Genomic DNA, 18,131 nt, shown 5'->3' with positions numbered 1-18,131 from the left:
TGGTCTTCTGAGTCTCTGGTTGCAGCTACGTCTCTACCTTCTGCCTGTGGAGATTCTCAATCATCCAGGTCATGGTTGTCCCAAAGGTGCTTTTTCAAAAAGCAACTGGACTTCCTTTTTTTTTTTTTTTGCTTGAAGACGTTTCTCTTCTTATCCAGGAAGTTTCTTCAGAACTCTCTTTTTATCAGCCAGATGCCCTTCTGAGACGCCTGCCCTTTCCTCCTCCTCTTGCCCAGTGCCACCTGGTTCAGAGTCCCCTGCGTCTTCCAGATGCTCCTCTGGGCCCCTCTCCAAAGTTCCAAATATACAACAATTTAAAAAACAACAATACAGCCTGAAAAGTTGAGTTTTGACCCAGAGCTCAGATTTCAAAAACAAATACATATTCTTGTTCCACTGGCTCTGGAAAGCTTAAAACCACTTCATTTTCAGATCCGCACTTTCCCTGAAGACTCTCAGACTTAGTGGTAGAAATCAATTCATCCAGAAAACTTGAGGTCTGACTCGGAGCTCAGATTTGAAAAACACACATATTCATGTTCCCCTGGCTCTGGAAAGCTTTGTCCACGCAGATCGCCCAGCCGGCGCTGGAGGCCACAACATGCGGGACCGCGCCACTGTCCGGCGCCTCAATATGTATCGACGTACCTGGCTCCTTGCTGCGTGACTATAGCCCTACCTGAGCTACTGGAGGTGCTTGCCGGAGTGGCGGTTGAGATTCCCAGACTTTTGGTCATGGGGGATTTCAACTTGCCATCGGCCGGCTTGTTATCAACTGTGGTCCAGGAGTTCCAGGCTTCCATGACAGCCTTGGACCTGATTCAAGTAATTGATGGCCCTACACACATTGGGGGGTCCACACTGGACTTGATTTATATCTCTGGACAGTGGCTTAATGATCTGGTATTAGGAGATTTAGTGACGGAACCTGTGTCATGGTCAGATCATTTTCTCCTTCGCCTAGACTTTCAGACCACCGCTCACCACCGCAGGGAGATGGAACCAATGCGTTGGTTCCGTCCCAGGCGCCTGATGGACCCCGAGAGGTTCCTGATGGAGTTTGGGCCGTTCCCTGAGGATCTTGCCCACGGCACAGCCGAAGAACTAGTTGCGGCTGGGAACAGGCCGCGGCTGCGGCTTTGGACCGTGTCGTGCTTTTGCGGCCTCTGACCCGGCGCAGATCTCAATTGGCCCCTTGGTTTTCTGAGGATCTGAGAGAGATGAAATGCCAGAGAAGACGCCTAGAGAGTACCTGGAGGTCCAGCCGTTCCGAGGCTGATCGGACACTAGTTAGGTCTTTTTCAAAGACCTACCTAGTGGCACTGAGGGAGGCGAAACGTTCTTACGTTTCCACCCTCATTGCGTCGGCAGATAACCGCCCGGCCGCCCTGTTTCGGGTGACCCGCTCTCTCCTACATCAGGAGGGGCGGGATGATCCCTTGCAGGGACGTGCCGAGAAGTTTAGTGGTTATCTATACGATAAAATCGTTCAGCTTCGGGATAGTTTGGACCAAAATTGCGATGATCCAAGTGAGATGACGGAGACGTGTCTTGTTGAGGTTGTTTGGGATGAGTTTGATTCTGTGGCTCTCAAGGACGTGGACAGGCTACTGGGGAGGTTACATGCCACTACATGTTTACTGGACCCGTGTCCCTCCTGGCTGGTGCTGGCCACTCAGGAGGTGACACGAGGCTGGCTCCGGGGAATTATAAATGCTTCATTGTTGGAAGGGGTTTTCCCCGCCGCCTTGAAAGAGGCGGTGGTGAGACCCCTCCTCAAGAAGCCTTCCCTGGACCCAGCTATTTTGGGAAATTATCATCCAGTCTCCAACCTTCGCTTTGTGGCGAAGGTTGTAGAGAGTGTGGTGGCATGGCAACTTCCCCAGTACCTGGATGAAGCTGTCTATCTAGACCCGTTCCAGTCCGGCTTCCGGTCCGGATATAGTACGGAGACAGCTTTGGTCGCATTGGTGGATGACCTCTGGAGGGCCAGGGATAGGGGTTGTTCCTCTGCCCTGGTCCTGTTAGATCTCTCAGCGGCTTTTGATACCATCGACCATGGTATCCTGCTGCACCGGTTGGAGAGCTTGGGAGTTGGAGGCACCGTTTATCGGTGGTTCTCCTCCTATCTCTCTGATCGGTCGCAGACGGTGTTGACAGGAGGGCAGAGATCGACCGCGAGGCGCCTTACTTGTGGGGTGCCTCAGGGGTCGATTCTCTCGCCTCTCCTGTTCAACATCTATATGAAGCCATTGGGCGAGGTCACCAGTGGCTTTGGGGTAAGTTACCATCTGTACGCTGACGATACACCGCTGTACTTTTCCACCCCGGGCCACCCCAATGAAGCTGTCGAAGTGCTGTCCCGGTGCCTGGAAGCCGTACGGGTCTGGATGGGGAGAAACAGACTCAAGCTCAATCCCTCCAAGACGGAGTGGCTGTGGATGCCGGCATCCCGGTACAGTCAGCTGCAACCGCAGCTGACTGTTGGGGGCGAGTCATTGGCCCCAACAGAAAGGGTGCTCAACTTGGGCGTTCTCCTGGATGGACGGCTGTCGTTTGAAGATCATTTGGCGGCCGTCTCCAGGAGAGCTTTTTACCAGGTCCGCTTGGTTCGCCAGTTGCGTCCCTTCCTTGACCGGGATGCCTTATGCACAGTCACTCACGCTCTTGTCACTTCTCGTTTGGATTATTGCAATGGTCTCTACATGGGGCTACCCTTGAAGTGTACTCAGAGGCTTCAGTTAGTTCAGAATGCAGCTGCGCGGGTGATTGAGGGAGCCACACGTTGCTCCCGTGTAACACCGCTCCTGCGCAGTCTGCACTGGCTACCTGTGGTCTTTCGGGTGCGCTTCAAGGTGTTGGTTACCACCTTTAAAGCACTCCATGGCTTAGGGCCCAGGTACTACGGGACCGCCTGCTGTTACCTTATGCCTCCCACCGACCCGTACGCTCACACAGAGAGGGTCTTCTCAGGGCGCCGTCCGCCAAGCAATGTTGGCTGGCGGCCCCCAAGGGAAGGGTCTTCTCTGTTGGAGCACCTACCCTCTGGAACGAACTTCCCCCTGGTTTGTGTCAACTACCTGACCTTCGGACCTTTCGCCGTGAATTGAAAACGCACTTGTTTATCCAAGCGGGACTGGCCTAAATTTTTTAAACTTTTTGAATTTTAAACAATTTTAGTTGGGGTATTTTTATGAATTTTATGGGTTAATTTTGATGGTTTTAAACTTTCGGACATTTATAGAATATGTTATTTTAACTTTCTGTTTTAATTTGTATATTGTATTGTTTTTTATAATCTGGCTGTACACCGCCCTGAGTCCTTCGGGAGAAGGGTGGTATAAAAATCTAAATAATAAATAAATAAATAAATAAATATTTATCTTTATTTGTAAATTAATATAAATCGGTCTTAAAATGTTAAATCTTGGCTTATTACAACCAGAATAACTACATTTATTAGCACAGGGGGCCCCCAAGGCTGTGTGCTCTCCCCACTTCTCTTCTCTCTGTATACCAATAACTGCATCTCTAACGATCCAACCGTTAAACTACTGAAGTTCGCAGATGACACAACAGTGATTGGTCTCATTTGAGACAATGATGAATCCGCATAGAGAAAGGAGGTTGAACGACTAGCCTTGTGATGTGTCGGGAACAATCTGGAACTGAACACACTTAAAACCGTAGAAATGGTGGTAGACCTTAGGAGAAACTCTTCCATACTTCCACCTCTCACAATACTAGACAACACAGTATCAGCAGTAGAAACCTTTAAATTTCTAGGTTCTACCATATTGCAAGATCTAAAATGGACAGCTAACATCAAAAACGTCATCAAAAAAGGACAACAAAGAATGTTCTTTCTGCGCCAACTCAGAAAACAAATTGCCCAAAGAGCTGCTGATCCAGTTCTACAAAGGAATTATTGAGTCTGTCATCTGCACCTCTATAACTGTCTGGTTTGGTTCTCCAACCCAACAAGACAGGCACAGACTTCAGAGGATAATTAGAACTGCAGAAAAAACAATGGCTACCAACCTGCCTTCCATTGAGGACCTGTATACTGCACGAATCAAAAAGAGAGCTGTGAAAATATTTACAGACTCCTCGCATCCTGGACATAAACCGTTTCAACTCCTACCCTCAAAATTATGCTACAGAACACTGCACAATTAGACCCAAGAACAGTTTCTTCCCGAACGCCATCACTCTGCTAAACAAATAGTTCCCTCAACACTGTCAAACTTTACTAAATCTGTACTATAGTAATCATTGTGACCCCATGGACAACGTTCCTCCAGGCCTTCCTGTCCTTTACCATCCTCTGGAGTCCATTTAAGCTCACACCTACTGCTTCAGTGACTCCATCCACCACCTCGTTCTCTGTCATCCCCTTCTTCTTTTGCCCTAAATCTTTCCCAGCATTAAGCTCTTCTCCAGTGAGTCCTTCCTTCTCATTAGGTAGTCAAAGTATTTGAATTTCATCCTCAGGATCTGGCCTTCTAAAGAGCAGTCAGGGTTGATCTCCTCTAGGACTGACCAGTTTGATTGCCTTGCAGTCCAAGGGCCTCGCACGAGTCTTCTCCAGCACCATAGTTCAAAGGCCTCAATTCTTTGGTGCTTAGCCTTTCTTATGGTCCAACTTTCACAGCCATACATTGCAACTGGGAAAGCCATAGCCTTGACTATATGCACTTTTGTTGGCAGGGTGATGTCTCTGCTTTTTATAGCTATCTATAAAAAGATATCTATCTAGCTATCTAGATTTGCCATAAATTTCCTCCTCAGGAGCAAGCGTCTTTTTATTATTATTTTATTTTATTTTTTTTTATTTACATTTATATCCCGCCCTTTTCCGAAGACTCAGGGTGGCTTACAGTGTATAATTTCTTGGCTGCAGTCCCCATCTGCAGTGACCTTGGAGCCCAGGAAAATAAAATCTGTCATTACCCCCATTTCTTCCCCATCTATTTGCAAGGAATTGAGAGGGCCAGATATCATGATCTTAGTTTTCTTAATGTTGAGTTTCAAGCCAACTTTTGCACTCTCCTTCTTCACCTGCATCTAGAAGCTCTTTAGTTCCTCTTCACTTTCTGCCATTAGAGTGGTATAGATGTATGTATGGATCATGGATCTCCCAAAGAACAGCAAAGATGTTTAGGGGGCTGGAGGCTAAAACATATGAAGGACAGTTGCAGGAATTGGTTGTGCAATGGTTAGAAAATGGTATTGCAGGCTAACTCTGCCCACAGTCTGGAGTTTGATCCTGATGGGGCTCAAGGTTGACTCCACCTTCCATCCTTCTGAGGTCAGTAAAATGAGGACCCAGAATATTGGGGGCAAGAGGCTGATTCTGAAAACCGCTTAGAGAGGACTGCAAAGCACTATGAAGTGGTATATAAGTCTCAGTGCTATTGCTATAAATAAATGACAGATGATGGGAGGGAGACAGAGGGAGACACAGAGAGAGGTTGAGATTCTGCATCCAGTTTTGGTCACCATGATGTAAAAAAAATGTTGAGACTCTAGAACAGGGGTGTCCAAACTTGGCCCTTTGGAGTGTGGTGGACTTCAACTCCCAGAATTCTCCAACTAGCAACTTGCTTAAATTTATAGCTCATGCTGGCTGGGGAATTCTGGGAGTTGAAGTCCACCACTCTCCAAAGGGCCAAGTTTGGACACCCCTGCTCTAGAAAGAGTGCAGAGAAGAGCAACAAAGATGATTAGGGGCTGGAGGCTAAAACATACTGTAATGTATTTAAACTTTTGGAGGGAAGTTTGGGCGGGAACTAGCACGTTGCTGATTGGTTGGAGCCTCAGCCAGAATAGTATTTAAAGAGGGGTTTTTGCCTGTTGTCTTTTGCTGGGTTCACTATAAATTAAAGAGCTGTTGTCACTCACTGGTCTCCTGCCTCTTCATTGCCCGAACTTAACACGTACAAAGAACTGTTGCAGGAACTGGGCATGGCTAGTTTAATGAAAAGAAGGACCAGGAATGACATGATAGCAGTGTTCTGCTATCTGAGGGGCTGTCACAGAGAGGAGAGGGTCAACCTACTCTCCAAAGTACCTGAGAGCAAGATAAGAAACGATGTATGGAAGCTTATCAAAGAGAGATCCACGAGAAATTTCCTTACACTGAGAACAATCAATCAATGGAACTGTTTGCCTACAGAAGTGGGGGCTGCTCCATCATTCAAGGTTTTCAAAAAAAGAGTGGACAACCACATGACTGGGGTAGTTTAAGAACCATCAAGCTAGGATTGGACTAGAAGGCTTCCAAGGATCCCTTCAGCCCTATGAGTCTGTGATCTTCTCACCCTACCCCTCCTCTTTTCTTTCATCAGCCGTTGGAAGCCCTCCTTGAGCCCAGAGGTGAGTTCTACCCTTGTAAACAAGATCATCCCAAGAGTGTTTTCCCTCCCGGCTCTAAGGATGATCAAAATAAAAATGGATAGCTCAGCCCAATCTACCCAAACTCAGGTGAGCAGTCCTGATAGAGCAAAGCAATATGAGATCCACCTGGAAACAAGGATGAGGTGAAACATGATTCAAGATCTCCACAAAAGCTCTGGATCCATTCATTGAGCAAAAATGGCACCTTGGCATGTCCCTTCATCTTTGGTCTTGAAAGTATGCTTCCACTTCTCATTGTAGGTAGTCCTCAACTTACAACCATTTGTAAGCGACCGTTCAAAGTTACAACGGCAATGAAAAAAGTGACTTATAACCGTTTTTAACAGTTATGACCTTTGGTCAGGTGATCAAGTTTCAGATGCTTGGCAACTGACTTGTACTTAATGATGGTTGCAGTGTCCCGAGGTCATGTGATTCCCTTTTGCAACCTTCTGACAAGCAAAGTCAATGGGGAAGCCAGTTTTACTTAACAACCATGGTGCTAACTTAACTGCAGTGATTCACTTAACCCCTGTGGCAAGAAAAAAAAAATCATAACATGGGGCAAAACTTGTTTAACAATTTGGGGCTCAACTGTGGTCGTAAGTCGAGAACTACCTGTAATTGGGCCACTAAAGTATTTCTTTCCTGATCAGTGAAATAAGAGAAAGGAGTAGCAGTGGATGATCAAAAAAATTATGTGGGGGGTAGCAATGGAGCCGTCAAAACTCTGTCTGATTTTTTTGATGTTCATCACACTGTGGTAGTCACCAAAACAAAAGCATACTTTGTGGGCATACCTTGTAAAGTTGGGGGGGGAGGTAGGGAGAGAGTGGGGAAAGAGAAGAGGAGAGGAGCCATGCCAGGTTTAGCATTTCCTTTGTCAAAGTGGCAAAAAGAATTTTTGCCACTCTACACAGCAAGGCTGGGTTCCACCTGCCATTTTTTCCTTTGCAAATGTTTCTTTAGCAAAGCCATCAGAATAACATGGTATGCACCACACACACAAACACACACCCCACTGGGTCTGATGATGGTGCCGGGGTTAGGTTCCAGGTAACGCTAGATGGGTGGGGCTCTTAGTGTTCTCTGAGCTTGGCTGATTGTTTGCAGATGTTTCATTACCCAGCTAGGTAACATCATCAGTACTAGGAGGGAGTTGTGTTTGGAGATAGGAGGAGGAGGATGAGAATTGTGAGGTCCTTGGAGCTTGGTGGTTTTCTGGCAAATGTTTCGTGACCCAAATAGGCAACATAAGGAGAAGTGGGCGGAAGAGAGGGGGAGGAGGAAGAGGAGAAGGAAGACTGTGGAGTCCTTGGTGCTCTCTGAGCTTGGTGGTTTTCTTGTGGATGTTTCATGACCCAATTAGGTGACATCATTATTGTTAGAAGGGAGGAATCTTTTCTCGGTGTACAAGTGTTTTGCCCTGTCAGTATTGATGGTCATCATTCTTGATGATGTTACCTAGCTGGGCAATGAAACATCTGCAAGAAAACCACCAAGCTCAGAGAGCACCAAGGACCCCTCATGTCAACTCTGAGCTATTGGAACTACTAAACTGGCGGTCAGACGATGGATGTTCCAAAGTTCCAAATGCCAAAATCTGACGTGGTGGTTTTTTTTCTTCCCCTGTTTGTGCATCGTGTTCAAAGAGAACCTTGACATCTAACAGGTTGTGGGCTGTCCACAATGTGTCCACAGGTCGCTGATAAAGCCTATATGGGCATGAAATGTTCTGCCACATGTTGGGCAGACAAGTGTGGGCACCTTTGTTCCTGCGATGAGTATTAAGAACCTCAAGGAGATGTGTCTCCTGTTTTCTTGTAGTCTACGGAGAATCTCAATCATTTGCGATAGAAGAGAATACCTGTAGTTCAGGTGGAGGATGAGGGTAGAGGTTGGTTCTCTGAGCTTGTGGGTTGGTTTCCAAATGTTTCGTTACCATGCTAGGTAACATCTTCAGTGGAGTTTAGAGAATGCCAGTGTTGGTGTTCTTCTGCTTGTAAGGGCTTTGTGTGGTTAGTAGGTCTTGTGATTGAGATGTTACGTCAGGTATTCGTCTTCTTTAAAAAAAAAATAAAAGTTTTATTGATTTTTTAATTCCCCCCCCTACACACATACATGGTTCATGAACAGAATATTGGCCATATCAATTATACAATTAAATATATTCAAATTTATTTTACTTAGTTACAATTTTTGCCAGAATATTCTTTTTTCATAATTTTTATTCATATCCTAATATTTCCTTGGCGGGACGTGGTGGCTCAGTGAATAAGACGGTGAGCTTGTTGATCGAAAGGTTGGCGGTTCAGTGGTTTGAATCCCGAGTGCTGCGTAACGGGGTGAGCTCCCGTTACTTGTCCCAGCTTCTGCCAACCTAGCAGTTCGAAAGCATGTAAAAAATGCAAGTAGGGGGGGCGTGGCCATGACCGTGGTGGGGTAAGGACCTTTCCTTCACTTCACAGGGCTTATTAATGAAGATTTATGAGGATTTATGTGTTTGGAATGCACCGTTACAGATGAAAGTTAATAAATCGTGAAGTGAAAGTGTTAACAGCCCAGCAGACTGAATTTAAAACCGGTAGGTCATCTGAAACTGTTTGAATTAAGGAGTTTTTACAGCGTGGGGGTGACCAGCCGACTGGCAGACACGATAAGTTTGGAATAAATTGCTGTCTTTCGCTCTTCCTATTATAACTATCGTGTTCTGTGTTTTACTGCTGAGGTCAAGGAGTGAATATTAAAGACTGAATTTGTCAATGAGAAGAATTTAATTGAAGATTAAATTGATCTTTTGTGTTGGAAACTTGACCGGCAGCAGCAGGATTTTACTGGGCGTTGTCTTCTGACGGACAATTATTTTTTTTGAGAGGAAATTAACAGCTTGTTTATGTGCTTTTATGATCACAGATAACAAAAGAGGATTTTTCCCTGAAGTTTAAGTTGGAATGAAGCAGTAAATTTCTTTTTTTTTCTTTTTCCTTTGCTGACGTGGAGAAAAAATGGCGCTGATTATTGTTTAAAAGCTGTGAGTTATCTGTGTTCTTTGTGGAGTGACTATGAGTCACAAGCTACTGAGAGATAAATTTTCGAGTGCAAAATAAGCCGCTTCGGCTTCAATTAAAAAACTGCTGTCCCTTGATCTTCATTAAGACCCTCTGCAAAAGTGGTTTGAAATACTAGTTTGAAAACTTTTAAATTTTTTAAAATGACTCAACAACCTTCAGAAACACAGCAAGTTGCTGCAGCTTTAAATAAATTTGGGGAAAAAATAGCAAGACTATCGGAGCGTATGGATAATATGACATTGGAAATGACATTGGAAATGAAAAAAATGAAACAAGAAATGAATGAAAATTTTGCAAAGCAAAGAGAGGAAATGACAATTATTAAAGATGAACTTGAGCAGATCCATGTACATGAGGCAAAAGTGGATCGGCAAATTGGTGAAATACTTTACAAAAATGAGCAGCAAGACAAGAGAATTTGTCTCCTGGAAGAAGAGATGAGGAAATATAATTTGGTTATCCGAGGGATCCCAGAAGAAAAGGTAGATAATTTGAAACAGCGGGTTTTAAAATGGATTAATGATCTTGACACGCAACTTACGTTTACAATAGCAGATCTGGCAAGTGTTTTTAGAATTGGATATAGAAGGCAAAATGGCTCCAACAGGAATGTGCTTGTCAGGTTCGCAAATCTCGGTGATAAGCTGGAAGTTATGGCCAAGGTGAGAGAGATGGGAGATGCTTTGAAGTTTGAAGGGAAGACTATTCAAGTCTTCCCGGATATATCAAGAGAAGAAAGGGCATGGAGATTTTTTCTAAAACCAATTACAAAGGTTTTGAGAGATAATGGAATTAAATATAACTGGAGGCCACCACAACAATTGAAATTTTTTTATAAAGGAAGGATGCGTACAATTACCCCAGACATAGATGCAATATTATATTTACGGGAGCTTGGACTGATTAAGGTGAAGGATCTAATGGAGATAAAAGATCAAATGCTTAAGATGGGTGGAATACACGTGGAAACATCAACCCCAGAAGAAGAAAAAGGGGCTATTGGGGTGTTAGATTCGGGCAATAACGAGGCAGGAGACCAGGATAGTGACAACAGCTCTTTACTATATGGTGAACCCAGCAACCCGGGCTGGGAAAAACCTCTCTTTATATACAGTTTAGCCGGTGGCTTCAACCAATCAGCAACGTGCTTTTTTCCCGCCAAAACTTTTAAAGATACATTACACTCCTTCCCTCCCAGAAAACACTTTACCCATATTTACATAAATTTTACATCTTATTTTTCAACGTAATCACGCAAGTAGACTGGGCGTCTCCTGACTCTTTCAGACCTGCGCAATTCATTCTCTGGGAGTGAGTCGAGCTGACCGGAGGGACTGTTTGTTCCTCTCAGCTCCTCCTCTAGGCCATCCGGCCCTGGATTATTTGCAGAGTCGTCCCTGCTGTCTTCAGGATGAACCAGTTGGCGTCGCTGGACCTCCCGGCACTCAGATAAGTCCGCGTTGCCCGGGTTTGAGTCAGCTGTGGATTCAACATTGAATAGTCAGGGCCTGTTTCGCCTGATTCTGTATTACCTGTTATGCGTTTTCTTATCTGGTCTATGTGGCGCTTCCATACCCGGCCATCCCCAACTCTATTAGATATGACTTTGGTCCTGTTATTTCTAGGATTGTTCCTGCTAACCAGGTCGGGCCTCGCTGTAGTTGTGTGCCCACACTAGGTCGCCTGTTGCCATCCTCTTGTTTTACCGTGCCCCTTTGTAACCGTCTGGTGTGTAGTTTGGGTTTAAACGGTCTAGTGGGCACCTAAGCTTCCGACCCATTAATAGCTCGGCCGGGCTGCGGCCAGTTGTGACACAGGGGGTTCTGTGTTGGACTGCTAGGAAAGTATCGATTTTTGTTTGCCAATCGCCTGGCTTGATTCTGGACAATGCTTCCTTTGTGCTCCGAACGAAACGTTCTGCAAGGCCGTTCGTCGCAGGGTGGAAAGGCGCCGAGAGGGCATGCCGGATGCCCTCCTCTGCCAAGTACCCCTCAAACTGGGTTGCCGTGAATTGCGGGCCGTTATCGGAGACTAAAGTGTCGGGCAACCCATGGGTTACAAATAGGTGCCTTAGGACTGAGATCACGGCCTCGGCTGTCATGGATCTCATGAGAATGATTTCCAGCCATTTGGAGTAGGCATCGACTACTACCAGAAAGGTTTGGCCGTGGAAGGGGCCGGCAAAATCGATATGGATCCTAGACCAGGGGCCCTGGGGTCTCTCCCATTCCCGAATCGGGGCCGTTGGGGGTAGCGGTCTGGACTCCTGACAGGCTTGGCATTTTCCTACCCTTTCAGCAATTTCTGTGTCCATTAAAGGCCACCACACATAGCTTCTCGCTAGACCCTTCATTCTCACGATCCCTGGGTGGCCTTCGTGAAGGAGCCCCAATACCTTTTCCCTCAATTTCTCCGGGATCACCACTCGATCCCCCCATAGCAGGCACCCCCCTTGAGCTGAGAGTTCCCCGTTTTTACAAACTCTTTAAACTCGCCGGCGCGGCCAACCTCTTTGCCCAACCAATTACAGTCCTTATTGTAATGTCCTTATGAAGAGCCACCTCTTTGGATGTGACTGGGCCAGAGTCCAAAGAGTCAATTAGCAGAACTGGTATCCCGGAGTGGGGTCTTGATAGTCTCTGGTAACGGGCATCTGCTCAGGGCGTCTGCATGCCTAATTCCTTCCTGGCGGTGTAGTAATTTGTAAGAATCGCTGCCAGGAAGATAGTCCATCGGGTCAGTCTTGGCGAAAGTGCAGGCGTTGGGCGATCGCCTGCCAGCAGACCTAGCAAGGTCTATGGTCCGTGATGATTTCAAAATCACGACCAAATACATATTCATGGAATTTCTTTACTGAGACTATAGCCAAGGCTTCCTTATCAAGCTGGCTATAATTCCTTTCAGTTGATGACATGGTTCGGGAGTAATATGCAATAGGGGCTTCTGTGCCATTTGGTAACCTGTGGCTGAGCACAGCCCCACCCCATAGGAGATGCATCGCAGCTTAACACTAATGGCAGCGTGCCATTGTATTGGATAAGGAGGCTATCACTCGATAGGTCTTTACCTTGAATGCCTAGCTTCCGCCTTTCCCCAAGACCATGCAGCCGTCTTGCTAGTAATTTATGCAGCGGCTCGGCTACTGTTGCCTTATTCTTAAGAATAGCGTAAAATTGACCAGACCTAAGAATGCCTGTAACTCCGTTTTGTTCTTTGGAACCGGGCCTTCCTGATGGCCCGTACCTTGCTCTCAGTGGGGTGAATCCCTTCCCTGTCTATCCGGTAGCCAGGAATTCCACAGACTCAACCCCGATCTGGCATTTGTGTTTGGAGATAGGAGGAGGAGGATGAGAATTGTGAGGTCCTTGGAGCTTGGTGGTTTTCTGGCAAATGTTTCGTGACCCAAATAGGCAACATAAGGAGAAGTGGGCGAAGAGAGGGGAGGAGGAAGAGGAGAAGGAAGACTGTGGAGTCCTTGGTGCTCTCTGAGCTTGGTGGTTTTCTTGTGGATGTTTCATGACCCAATTAGGTGACATCATTATTGTTAGAAGGGAGGAATCTTTTCTCGGTGTACAAGTGTTTTGCCCTGTCAGTATTGATGGTCATCATTCTTGATGATGTTACCTAGCTGGGCAATGAAACATCTGCAAGAAAACCACCAAGCTCAGAGAGCACCAAGGACCCCTCATGTCAACTCTGAGCTATTGGAACTACTAAACTGGCGGTCAGACGATGGATGTTCCAAAGTTCCAAATGCCAAAATCTGACGTGGTGGTTTTTTTTCTTCCCCTGTTTGTGCATCGTGTTCAAAGAGAACCTTGACATCTAACAGGTTGTGGGCTGTCCACAATGTGTCCACAGGTCGCTGATAAAGCCTATATGGGCATGAAATGTTCTGCCACATGTTGGGCAGACAAGTGTGGGCACCTTTGTTCCTGCGATGAGTATTAAGAACCTCAAGCAGATGTGTCTCCTGTTGTCTTGTAGTCTGGAGAATCTCAATCATTTTTAGAAGAGAATACCTGTAGTTCAGGTGGAGGATGAGGGTAGAGGTTGGTTCTCTGAGCTTGTGGGTTGGTTTCCAAATGTTTCGTTACCATGCTAGGTAACATCTTCAGTGGAGTTTAGAGAATGCCAGTGTTGGTGTTCTTCTGCTTGTAAGGGCTTTGTGTGGTTAGTAGGTCTTGTGATTGAGATGTTACGTCAGGTATTCGTCTTCTTTAAAAAAAAAATAAAAGTTTTATTGATTTTTTAATTCCCCCCCCTACACACATACATGGTTCATGAACAGAATATTGGCCATATCAATTATACAATTAAATATATTCAAATTTATTTTACTTAGTTACAATTTTTGCCAGAATATTCTTTTTTCATAATTTTTATTCATATCCTAATATTTCCTTGGCGGGACGTGGTGGCTCAGTGAATAAGACGGTGAGCTTGTTGATCGAAAGGTTGGCGGTTCAGTGGTTTGAATCCCGAGTGCTGCGTAACGGGGTGAGCTCCCGTTACTTGTCCCAGCTTCTGCCAACCTAGCAGTTCGAAGCATGTAAAAATGCAAGTAGGGGGGGTGGCCATGACCGTGGTGGGGTAAGGACCTTTCCTTCACTTCACAGGGCTTATTAATGAAGATTTATGAGGATTTATGTGTTTGGAATGCACCGTTACAGATGAAAGTTAATAAATCGTGAAGTGAAAGTGTTAACAGCCCAGCAGACTGAATTTAAAACCGGTAGGTCATCTGAAACTGTTTGAATTAAGGAGTTTTTACAGCGTGGGGGTGACCAGCCGACTGGCAGACACGATAAGTTTGGAATAAATTGCTGTCTTTCGCTCTTCCTATTATAACTATCGTGTTCTGTGTTTTACTGCTGAGGTCAAGGAGTGAATATTAAAGACTGAATTTGTCAATGAGAAGAATTTAATTGAAGATTAAATTGATCTTTTGTGTTGGAAACTTGACCGGCAGCAGCAGGATTTTACTGGGCGTTGTCTTCTGACGGACAATTTTTTTTTTTTTGAGAGGAAATTAACAGCTTGTTTATGTGCTTTTATGATCACAAATAACAAAAGAGGATTTTTCCCTGAAGTTTAAGTTGGAATGAAGCAGTAAATTTTTTTTTTCTTTTTCCTTTGCTGACGTGGAGAAAAAATAGCGCTGATTATTGTTTAAAAGCTGTGAGTTATCTGTGTTCTTTGTGGAGTGACTATGAGTCACAAGCTACTGAGAGATAAATTTTCGAGTGCAAAATAAGCCGCTTCGGCTTCAATTAAAAAACTGCTGTCCCTTGATCTTCATTAAGACCCTCTGCAAAAGTGGTTTGAAATACTAGTTTGAAAACTTTTAAATTTTTTAAAATGACTCAACAACCTTCAGAAACACAGCAAGTTGCTGCAGCTTTAAATAAAATTGGGGAAAAAATAGCAAGACTATCGGAGCGTATGGATAATATGACATTGGAAATGACATTGGAAATGAAAAAAATGAAACAAGAAATGAATGAAAATTTTGCAAAGCAAAGAGAGGAAATGACAATTATTAAAGATGAACTTGAGCAGATCCATGTACATGAGGCAAAAGTGGATCGGCAAATTGGTGAAATACTTTACAAAAATGAGCAGCAAGACAAGAGAATTTGTCTCCTGGAAGAAGAGATGAGGAAATATAATTTGGTTATCCGAGGGATCCCAGAAGAAAAGGTAGATAATTTGAAACAGCGGGTTTTAAAATGGATTAATGATCTTGACACGCAACTTCGTTTACAATAGCAGATCTGGCAAGTGTTTTAGAATTGGATATAGAAGGCAAATGGCTCCAACAGGAATGTGCTTGTCAGGTTCAAATCTCGGTGATAAGCTGGAAGTTATGGCCAAGGTGAGAGAGATGGGAGATGCTTTGAAGTTTGAAGGGAAGACTATTCAAGTCTTCCCGGATATATCAAGAGAAGAAAGGGCATGGAGATTTTTTCTAAAACCAATTACAAAGGTTTTGAGAGATAATGGAATTAATTATAACTGGAGGCCACCACAACAATTGAAATTTTTTTATAAAGGAAGGATGCGTACAATTACCCCAGACATAGATGCAATATTATATTTACGGGAGCTTGGACTGATTGGTGGAGGATCTAATGGAGATAAAAGATCAAATGCTTAAGATGGGTGGAATACATTGAAACATCAACCCCAGAAGAAGAAAAAGGGGCTATTGGGGTGTTAGATTCGGGCAATAACGAGGCAGGAGACCAGGATAGTGACAACAGCTCTTTACTATATGGTGAACCCAGCAACCCGGGCTGGGAAAACCTCTCTTATATACAGTTTAGGAGGCTTCAACCAATCAACAACGTGCTTTTTCCCGAAACTTTTAAAGATACATTACACTCCTTCCTCCCAGAAAACACTTTACCATATTTACATAAATTACATCTTATTTTTCAACGTAATCACGCAAGTAGACTGGGCGTCTCCTGACTCTTTCGGACCGCAATTCATTCTCTGGGAGTGAGTCGAGCTGACCGGAGGGACTGTTTGTTCCTCTCAGCTCCTCCTCTAGGCCATCCGGCCCTGGATTATTGCAGAGTCGTCCCTGCTGTCTTCAGGATGAACCAGTTGGCGTCGCTGGACCTCCTGGAACTCAGATAAGTCGCGTTTGCCCGGGTTTGAGTCAGCTGTGGATTCAACATTGAATAGTCAGGGCCTGTTTTCTGATTCTGATTACCTGTTATGCTTTCTTATCTGGTCTATGTCGCTTCCATACCCGGCCATCCCCAACTCTATTAGATATGATTTGGTCCTGTTATTTCTAGGATTTTCCTGCTAACCAGGTCGGGCCTCGCTGTAGTTGTGTGCCCACACTAGGTCGCCTATTGCCATCCTCTTGTTTTACCGTGCCCCTTTGTAACCGTCTGGTGTGTAGTTTGGGTTTAAGGTCTAGTGGGCACCTAAGCTTCCGACCCATTAATAGCTCGCCGGGCTGCTGCCAGTTGTGACACAGGGGTTCTGTGTTGGACTGCTAGGAAATATCGATTTTGTTTGCCAATCGCCTGGCCTGATTCTGGACAATGCTTCTTTGTGCTCGAGCAAGCGTTCTGCAAGGCCGTTCGTCGCAGGGTGGAAAGGCGCCGAGAGGACATGCCGGATGCCCTCCTCTGCCAAGTACCCCTCAAACTGGGTTGCCGTGAATTGCGGGCCGTTATCGGAGACTAAAGTGTCGGGCAACCCATGGGTTACAAATAGGTGCCGTAGGACTGAGATCACGGCCTCGGCTGTTATGGATTTCATGAGAATGATTTCCAGCCATTTGGAGTGGGCATCGACTACTACCAGAAAGGTTTGGCCGTGGAAGGGGCCGGCAAAATCGATATGGATCCTAGACCAGGGCCCTTGGGGTCTCTCCCATTCCTGAATCGGGGCCGTTGGGGGTAGCGGTCTGGACTCCTGGCAGGCCTGGCATTTCCCTACCCTCTCAGCAATTTCTGAGTCCATTAAGGGCCACCACACATAGCTTCTCGCTAGACCCTTCATCCTCGCGATCCCTGGGTGGCCGTGAAGGAGAATACCTTTTCCTCAATTTCTCCGGGATCACCACTCGATCCCCCATAGCAGGCACCCCTTGAGCTGAGAGTTCCCCGTTTTTACAAACTCTTTAAAGCTTCCGGCAGCCAACCTCTTTGTACCCAACCAATTACAGTCCTTATTGTAATGTCCTTATCTGGCCGAGCCACCTCTTTGGATGTGACTGGGCCAGAGTCCAAAGAGTCAATTAGCAGAACTGGTATCCCGGAGTGGGGTCTTGATAGTCTCTGGTAACGGCATCTGCTCAGGGCGCCTGCATGCCCTAATTCCTTTCCTGGCCGGTGTAGTAATTTGTAAGAATCGCTGCCAGGAAGATAGTCCATCGGGTCAGTCTTGGCGAAAGTGCCACAGGCGTTGGGCGATGCCTGCCAGCAGACCTAGCAAGGTCTATGGTCCGTGATGATTTCAAAATCACGACCAAATACATACTCATGGAATTTCTTTACTCCGAGACTATAGCCAAGGCTTCCTTATCAAGCTGGCTATAATTCCTTTCAGTTGATGACATGGTTCGGGAGTAATATGCAATAGGGGCTTCTGTGCCATTTGGTAACCTGTGGCTGAGCACAGCCCCACCCCATAGGGAGATGCGCAGCTTAACACTAATGGCAGCGTGCCATTGTATTGGATAAGGAGGCTATCACTCGATAGGAGATTCTTTACCCTTGAATGCCCTAGCTTCCGCCTTTCCCCAAGACCATGCAGCCGTCTTTGCTAGTAATTTATGCAGCGGCTCGGCTACTGTTGCCTTATTCTTAAGAATACCGTAGAAGTTGACCAGACCTAAGAATGCCTGTAACTCCGTTTTGTTCTTTGGAACCGGGCCTTCCTGATGGCCCGTACCTTGCTCTCAGTGGGTGAATCCCTTCCTGTCTATCCGGTAGCCCAGGAATTCCACAGACTCAACCCCGATCTGGCATTTGTTCAGTTTAACTAGACCGGCAGACCGGAAAATGCCCAAAACTTTTGCAGCCTTACCCTAATTCCTCTAGATTCTCAGCGGATACCAGTACATCGTCAAAGTATGGTACCACCCTGGTAGTCCCTGCAGCCGCTCCATTAGGTTCTGAAATAACCCTG

The sequence above is a fragment of the Ahaetulla prasina genome, chromosome 10 (assembly GCF_028640845.1).
Source record: "Ahaetulla prasina isolate Xishuangbanna chromosome 10, ASM2864084v1, whole genome shotgun sequence".
NCBI lineage: Eukaryota > Metazoa > Chordata > Lepidosauria > Squamata > Colubridae > Ahaetulla > Ahaetulla prasina.
The sequence above is the reverse complement of the archived record's forward strand: the minus strand, read 5'-3'. Positions refer to the sequence as shown.